This window comes from Bubalus kerabau, chromosome 20 (genome assembly GCF_029407905.1).
Source record: "Bubalus kerabau isolate K-KA32 ecotype Philippines breed swamp buffalo chromosome 20, PCC_UOA_SB_1v2, whole genome shotgun sequence".
Classification (NCBI taxonomy): domain Eukaryota; kingdom Metazoa; phylum Chordata; class Mammalia; order Artiodactyla; family Bovidae; genus Bubalus; species Bubalus kerabau.
The window spans coordinates 52,401,893-52,410,806 of NC_073643.1; the positions used below are offsets into that span (position 1 = coordinate 52,401,893).

The window sequence follows — 8,914 nt, forward strand, 5'->3', positions numbered from 1 at the left end:
TCCTACTGCAAGAACAATCAACCTTTCCCGCTAAAGATTTCTTCCCAGTGCCCAGGAATCCAGTCACTTTTTAGACTACTTTTAAAACTGGATAAAGCACATACTCAGACTAGCAAACACAGTGTGTTAAGTCTATATTATTGACCCTCCTGACAAAATATTGTGATCTTTTCCAGGTAAGCAGAAACAACAGCTGGGAACAACCCAGAGAAGGAAAGGAGACAGGAATTCTGATATCGGTGACTTTAATGAATTCTGTTTTTAGATCTTTAATAAAGAGTTTCTAGTCTCCTCCTACCAAGTTTCTCTACTCAGGCAATTCAGTCTTCCCAACCTTGCTCAAAAGTCTAAAAATAAAAGACACTTAGTCCAGGATGCTTAACATAACAGGTGGGGCAAAGTTCTCGACACTTCCTCATTTTCCACAAGACCCAGAATGCCCCCCTGTTTAAGGACTACTCATCAGGCTAGTCTCCACTACTCAAAAATCCAGTAAGTGAGGCTCCCTGAGGTCAGAGCAGATGCAACGCAAAGACAATCCACCAGCCCAAGCAGAAGCAGGAGCAGGATATTTACAGCAACGAGAGGTGAATGCTTTATGAAAGCATTTCTTGTATAGTAAGGGCCCAGAAAATGGATGATGTACCACGTGCTGATTAACAGCCAAATAAAAAGAAAATAGTATTTGCAATTCTATCATTGACTTCATCATTTTCCTTGGCAAAAACCAGCTAAAGAATCAACCCAGTCCTGGAGAACAACTAGGCTAATTAAAAGAGGCATTTCCAAAAACCAAAGCAGAACTGGTTCACTTCTGCCACAGACAGCCTCGGGAGCCTCCTTAAGTAATCCTTTATCAACCCCTGGAATTCCTGGGGGAAATGTTCCCAGTGCAGTGAGAAGTAAAACAGAGACAACTCTAACATTTGCCAAAACACGCATCTTCCAACTCCACGAATTTGTTTCAATGCATATACATTAACACCAGCTATTAGAAAGGACCCTGTAAGCAGCGCTTCTTATTTGTGGATTCCCATACTCCATATACAAAAACTCAACTTCCACAGAAATGAAGAGCAAACGCCAAAACAGACAAAAATGGGCACTGGCCTCTTCTTCCCTGAGTGTGACACATCCTTCCAAGGGCTTCACTCGTCCTTAAGCTTCCCTCAGCTGGCACACTCCCCTATACTTAGGGTATCCAAGGGCTGTGACTGCCTCAGGAAGAATGAATCTGTGGCTACACATACCCCCAGTGGCAGGGAATATTGAGTCTTGGCCTCCAGGCAGCTCCAAAAATTGCACACACATGCAAGTCACAGAAATGGGACTAGGGAAAATGTACACAGTGCTTAAAAAATGACATTCAATACAAACCTGCCTTACTTGATGTTATAAATGGGCTCCTTCAAAACTGTAAGTCACACTGCACTTTTCCCAAAAGTTTTATATTTAATATTGTGGAGGTAAGAAAAAGATTCTTAAAAAAAAAAAACTACGTACAAAGATGGCAACTGCAATATTATCTACTATAACTAAAGTAAGATTAACAACCGTGTAAGAACCGAAGACAGGTTAACCATCAGAAATGTTATATTTATAGAACAATGAATACTATAATGCTGGGAGGGCAAAAGCAAGATTAAAAATTAAATTTTAACTCGGTAAAAGTGCTGCCCAAGGGCCATCTCTGGAGGACACCCAGGAATCAGGGGATGCCAGCTGCTTCTAGGGAGGGGAAGCAGGGACCGAGGGGATAGATTGAAGAAAGATTTTTTTCCCCTGTACATAAATCCTTTAGAACTTTTTGAGATTAACCATGTGTTGTTAGCATTTGCTATTTAAAGAAGGAATAAAGTTGGTGAAGACTAAAGGGGAAAAGATTTTCCCCTCACTTTCGACTTTCATCTTCCACGTTTCTTTTTTTAAATACATGTATTATTTAATACAGCGTTTGCCCAACTACAGTGTTTTAAAATTCCATGATCATTTTGCCAAGTACATGATTATCCCTCATCTTGCTTTAGCAGCAACCTCCCTTTCCAAGTACCTTACTTCAGGCTCTAGTGCCAGGCTGCTTTAAAAGCCTTATCTTAAGGGGACTTCCCTGGTGGTCCAGTGGTTAAGACTCCTCATTTCCACTGCAGGGGGACTAAGATCCCACATCCTGTGCAGCAAGGACAAAAAAAAAAAAAAAAAAAAAGTCTTATCTTCCTGGAGAGCAGAAGCCCTACAGGAAAAGAAGGAACCAATATTGGTGAATGTCCACAACCAAGGCGGCATTACATACACCACAACCACCACCTCCAAAGGAAGTGGGGCGTGCCACTCAATCTGCCCACACCACCAGTCACCCTTTATTGCCAAAGGATGACAGAGAAAATGAAATGTCTTCTGTAGAGTCAATCTAGGATCAAAAAATTATAAACAGTTTCAAAACATACAAAATTAATTTCGATGTCTAAAATTTAGACAGGGGTATTTTCAAAAATAATTAGCTCAAGAAGGTATAACTGAGAAGCAAAACCTCAACACTATTAAATGCATCACAGGATGTGTAGGTTAAAGACACTGTTATAAAAATGATTTTTTATATTCAGCTGATCATTCCCATTAGGATTCTACTTGTAAAATATAAATTAAGTCAACATACTGCAAAAGTTCATTCAGATTTACTTCATTCCAACAGAGAACACAGGACAGTTTCATCAACTTAGACACACTCAGTTCACAATACTGTACCATGGCAGGCCATCCATCCTTCCACCCTGGACCCAGAGCAAAGCTAAGAAAATGCTTAGCTCTCTCAAACCCAAGGAATGGGAAAATAGGAAACCCTATTCACTAGGGCTAAATTAAGCCCTCTGGCTGGTGTAATTTTGTAAACTACTCTAAAATCCTATTTATAGAAATTGCTATCTGAGCAGTATCACTGACTAATGATCAGAGTGAAGAGTGGCGGTCAAAAGGCGAAGCAGGTTATGCAACTCAAAGGAAGACTACTTTAAATTAGTGCCCAAAGGCATGGGCACACACAGACCTACTGGGAAATGACCAGATTAATTACCTGCATATTCAAAACCACCAACATCTTATTCCAGGACTGGAGCGTCAACCCAGGAAAAGGAGAGAAAGATGGAGGCTTAGGCAACCAAACTGTAACACTGGAAAGGCACAGAAATACTCCTGAACGTGGAGGAGGGAGAAATCCTTGACAGAGCACCTAGAAGCCCACACTACCTGTATTCTCACTCAGAGTTCCCTTATGGTTCAATACTCGAGTCCCCCTCTGGGTCCCCTTCCATGTTCACACCCGCATTTCTTACTTCTTTGATACCCTGGAAGCCTCCAGCCTCCAAGCCGTTACCCTCTGCAGTGGCTCAAATCTAAACAACGTACCCCGGAACCTGGAATATTGAATCAAACTTCTCATTGCTGACTTCCTACACTGGTTAGGAAAAAAACTCTTAAGACGGGACTTCCCTAGTGGTCCAGTGGCTAAGACTCCACTCTCCCAATGCAGGGGGGCCAGGTTCAATCCCTGGTTGGGGAATAGATCTCACATGCGCCAACTAAGACCTGGCACACCAAGTAAAAATAATAAATAAACAAAATCTTAAAAAAAAAAAAACCAACTCGGAAGACCTCACTCTTATTCTTGCCCACCCGCAAAATCAGTCTATCACCACTTGCCATTCAGCTCTACTAGTTATGTGCCTCTTATCAAAAATGCTACGACCAAAAAAAACCCAACTTAAAAGGAAGCATGGGGTAAAGGGGCTCTGACGTCACACCATCATGGGACACCTTTAGTTTGCCTTGCACAGGTCAAATGTGCAAGTCACTGGCAATTCTTTACCTGAAATCCAGTCTAAAGCTACATTACACCCACAATGATTCTGAGTATCTGAAAGTATAGATGCTTCCCTCTACCTACCAAGTGGGTCAACAAGTTGTGCTCTCTTTCGTTAAGTTTACCTCTTTTTTGCCCTGTTGCTTGCCTGCCACAAAAACTCAAGCCTTCCCCACTGCAGGCAATCTAGGGGCCCTTCTTTTTAATTTTTTTTTTTTTTTTTGGCCATGCCACACACCTTGTGGGATCTTAGTTCCCCGACCAAGGATGGAACCCAGTCCTCCTCAGTGACACGCTGGGTCCTAATCACTGGACCACTAGGGAATTCCCTAGGGGCCCTTCTTTATTCGGAGTTTCTCAAGTCCTTATCAGTGCTTGGCTAATGCAGCCTCATATCCTCATCTTTTCACTGTCAACCTCCTGCCTCAGTCTGTGGTAGATCCCTGCTGGTACCAGCAGCATTCAGGTTCCTAACATCTGCTGAACTGGCTCATCTTGAACCTTCTTCATCTCCACTGCCCTGCTGACCACTGTTCTAGTTCAGAGCCACTATCTCCCCAATGGACCACAGCAGTAACCAACCTGTCTCTAATCCAGCCCAACCTCAACATTCACACTGGGGGCTCACTTCTGAAAACCCAGAGGTGATCCCATCACAGTTGTGTTTTGAGATCTCCAAGGTTTCCTGTTCTTCCGTAACATCAAACTTTTCCATGTGGCCTTCTGACTCCAACTCAACCTTCCAGAACATACAGAAAAACAGACCAGCCTTCTCCCCCCAACCCCTTTCCTCTGTTCACTTCTTTTTCTTCCACGCAATTGTGACCTTCTTGCCACCACTCCTTCACCAATCAAACCATTAACCCTTCTTGAAGGTCTAGCTCAAATGTAGTTCTCCCCTAAGGTCTGCCCTCTCCAGCCTAGGACCCAAGTTCACTGGCTTACTTTAGTACAGTGCCCAGAGCCACCAGCACAGGGCTCAAGAAGGCTCTGATAAACCCTAGATTTCTGAAAATAGCCCCTCAGAGCATGTTCCTGGAGCTCCATGTGGGATCACTGATCACTTTCTCATATTGTCCCAGCATTCTGCCCACCACCAAACACCTGGGCTTGGTCTTTGCCAGAGAAGGACCCAACTGAGACCACCATTATTAGTCCGATACAACACAAACACAGATGGGTATAGCCAAACATCCAACCAGGGTTCAAATCCTAAATCCGACACATGACAGCTGTGTGACCTTGGGAACATTCCTTCATCTGTGACTCAGTTTGCTAAGCCACTGGAAAGGACTCTCAGAAGCATTCACAATAGTGCATGTAGAGCAGAAACTCAGAAGGCCCTAGACTGTGCTGGTGTAGATCCACCGCATCACTGATCTAGAGCTCAGGAAAGGCTGGAATGACTGTGAGGTTAAAGGACTGAACATGCTCTCATCTGCCTCAACAAGGATGAGCACGTATCTATTTACTTCAGGGGTTAATATACCAGCCCTGCCCAAGAAAAACTGCGATGCTCCCAGTTCGATGCTCCCAGTTCGAGTGAGAAATAAGGTTAAGGTTAACAAAAAAAGAATGCTATGCTTCTCCTTTCATAAACAACAACCTCAGTCTAAGTGGCCCAAGGGTCCCTCCAAATTCCACCATATTCAGTGTTCAAGAGACACTAGCAAATTTACAGAAGGTGATTTAAAGCCTTGGTCATGTTAAATATTCTGGCCCACACATTCCTGAATACAGCCTCCTCCCCCATCACAGCTTGGAATTCCCTTTGCTCAAACTTTTCAGCCAGTCTCCTAGGCTGGCTCCTTCACCCTCATCTGTCCTCTAAGGGTTTAACTCAGAGCTCTAGGTCCTTTTCCCATCCTCTCCCTGCACCACCTATGTGGCCACCAACAAGACCTTTCTAAACATAGGTCTGGACCACACCACTCCACCAAGGAAAACCCTTCCCAGACTCTGGCACCTTGAATTTGAAGTCTGAATTCCTTGGCACAAGACAAAGGCCAGAGGCCCCCACCTCTCAAGCTGGAGGACTCACAGGTGCTATTTTAGGCACTCATGTACATGTGGTTCCCTGAGTCGGGACCTTGCTGTCCCCCAGCTAATTTCTGCTGGCCCTGCAAGCCTTGGCTCAGGAATTCCCTCTCTCCTCAGGCTCCCAAGAACCATCTGAGCACACTGAGTGGGCAGACACTATCAATCACAGGTCCTCCATCCCCCACTGCCCACCATACTGACTTCCATAAGGGCAGAACCAGGCTCTTTCTTAGGGTTGGATAAAAAAAATTGTTAGGGCTTTTCTGGAAAAGTGTAAGGACAAATCTCAATGAACTTTTTGGCCAACCCAATACATGGGTCCCCTGGACCTACCACAGAATCTGGTAAGTAGTGAAGTCAAGTATTGGTTAAATAAATGAACGTACTTTGCCAAATCACTTTTTCAAAACAGTGAAGGCTGGCTCTCTGCCTCTTTCAACAGAGGTACACAGCAACACAAGCTTTCATGTTCCAATCAGATGTTTGTTGCTCAAATTGCATTGCTTGCATCTCCTTTCACACAGTATCCTGCAAGCCTTCAACAAGCTCATCGAACTTCGTCCCCAAATCTCACTGCTCCAAGAAATGGCTCCTCAATCTCCTTTAAGCACGCAGTTCAGGAGCTCTGATACTTGGCTCCAAGGCCAGCAAAGTTCAATTCAACTTCTCCATATTCAAACTATGCCTCCCATGTTGAATTCTTTTTTTAGAAAAAAGGACATCCCCAAATTACCTCTCTCAAGAGCTAAGCACAGAACAACATGATAAAGTTACAACAACCCATCTACACCAAACTCCCATACACCTGGTAGCACAGTCAACTCTTCCTCTGAACTGATGTCCTGTAACCACCACCTCCCTGCACAGAAGTCTGGCTTCCAAGCCAGGAATCACATCTACTTGCTTATTTAGGGAAACAGCAGGCCGGGCTCTTAAGTTAGAACTCTAGGCTATAACCGTGCTGTCCCAGGCTGTGTAGCTCTCACCAAGGCCAAACTTCACGGTCACCATTAAAACTCATTCTGAAGTTCACAGGTCGAAGAGCTTCTCAAGTCATAGAGATTAAAATACGCATTTTAAATCAGCAGCTGAGATGGTGTGAAATTAACTTGAAATTTACAGAAGCCTTCTAAACCCAGAGAGCCATTTCTCCGAAGACATTTTTCCAAATATTTCTGCAGGTGAAGATGGTTTTCCAAAGACTAAGTGAAAAGGTGAAAAGGTAGCAGCAGGCTTCCAAAGAAGCCCAAGTGTGTCTGTGTGTGAAGGGGTGACCCCAAGCCTCTGAGCTCAGGCTCCGGCGGCTGCGGCGCCCTTCCCCGCCTCCTGAGGGGGCTCAACGCCCCAACCTCGGGATTTGGCCAAGCTGGGAGGCGCGACCCTAGGTGGAAGCCCGGGAGGCAGTCCGCAGGCCGGCCGCACACGCCCGCGGCCGACGCGCAGGCCCCGCGTTCCCGGGAGCGCGGGCCGGGCTGAGGCCTGGCCCATCGCCGCGGCGCGCAGCCCGGGCCCGGACTCTGGACGCCCCCAGCCTGTGCCTGAGGGGCCGAGAGCAAGGGGCGGCTCTACCCGGGCCCCGCCGCCGCCTCACCCGCAAGGACGTCCGCGACCGTGTCCCCGCCCCGGGCCAAACAGCGAGCAGCAGCAGGTGTTCCTCGGGAGGCTCCGCCGGCGACGGAGATGGGGGGCCTGGGCTGGCAGGCTCGGCGGCAGTGCACGGGCGGCGCACTCACCGAGCGCCGCCGGGCGGGCCGCGGCAGGTGCTCGCTCTTTCCGGCCGCGACACGCTGCCGCCGCCGCTGCTCCCCAGGGACTCGGCGCGAAGCTCCCGCCGCCGCCGCCGCCGCCGCCGCCGCCGAGCCCCAGGAGCGCGAGCGCGAGCGCCGCACCGCAGCCTCCGCGCGAGCACGTACCGGGCGGCGAGAGGGCGCGGAGCGCGAGGGCGGGGCGCGCGACCGAAGCCTAGCAACCCCCTGACACGCGAGTGCCGCAGCCAATCCCGCGGCCAGCTCCGCGCGGCGCCGACCGGCAGTCCCCGCGACGCCCGCTTCTGCCTGCGTCGGCCGCCCCGCAGCGCGCCGCACCCGCGCACAGGCCCCGCCCCCGTCCGCGCCGCGCCGCTCATTGGCCCGCCACGCCCCCGCTCTAAAGGACACGCCCCCATCCTGGAAATCCCGCCCGCGGCCAGCCGGGTCGGTCCCCGGGACACGCCTCGGCCCGTCCGGGTTGCCCGGAGAGCTCAGGACTGGGGTGGGGGAGGGGCTCCCCACCCTACCTCAGGCATTTGGGCGTCTGACAGACATCCAGCCTACCCGGGTGGTCAGGCTGGATAACTTGGCCCGGCCGCAACTGGCCACCCATAGTCTGCCTTCCGCCTTCCTGATTTCCTTCAAACTCAGATCAGGTTATTTGTAAGCCAAGAAAACAATCAGGAAGCGTCCTCCAAATTGGAACGATGATGGCCCCGTTGCCCGACTCTTATATTGATGGGGAAACTGAGGCGAGGGCCGGAAGAACAGGAAGCCGGCCCCTCTCCGGGGGGCCTAGCCCCCAGCAGGCCGGCGCGTCTGGGAAGCGCCTCAGGCCTGACCCTCCTCCATCCTCCTCCTCCTGCCCTGAACACCCGGAATCCGATGCCTCCTCAGCCACCAGAAATAGCTCTGACCCGCTGGCACTGGTCACTCGCTCGAGGCCCCACATTCTTTCAGGGAGTTGGGTGAATAAAGGGCTGGGAGTTACTGCTGAGGTCTGTCTCCCTTCAAGGAGAGGGTCCTAAAGACTCTCTCACTCTCCCCAGGGCTTACCTAGATCCACTATCTCAAAGGCCCCAGACTCCACAGATAAGGGATGACTCTGGGGATGTGACCTGAGGTGGGCTCTGTTCCCCAAACCCTGTTCAGGATGGTTCCATCCCCTTCTGGGCCCGGGGCCAGCCTGGAATTCCAGGCCCGCACTCTTGTCAGCAAGTACATTCTGAACACAGAACTGGCTGCTGCCTGCCTCGGATTCCTCCCAAAGAAT

The 8,914-nt window shown here is 49.0% G+C and overlaps 1 protein-coding gene across 3 annotated transcripts in view; it reads right to left on the reverse strand.

Moving 5' to 3' along the window:
* DAG1 (dystroglycan 1) overlaps positions 1–7,957 on the reverse strand; it is a 49,413-nt gene extending 41,456 nt beyond the window's left edge. Inside the window, exon 1 of one of the 3 annotated variants that reach the window (XM_055558315.1) lies at positions 7,807–7,957. The gene's annotated coding sequence lies outside the window, so the exon portion shown is untranslated. Of the gene's footprint in view, positions 1–7,484; positions 7,760–7,806 lie in introns of those variants that run through there. The other 2 variants (XM_055558317.1, XM_055558316.1) reach the window with 2 other exon arrangements.
* Positions 7,958–8,914: the final 957 nt, after the last annotated feature.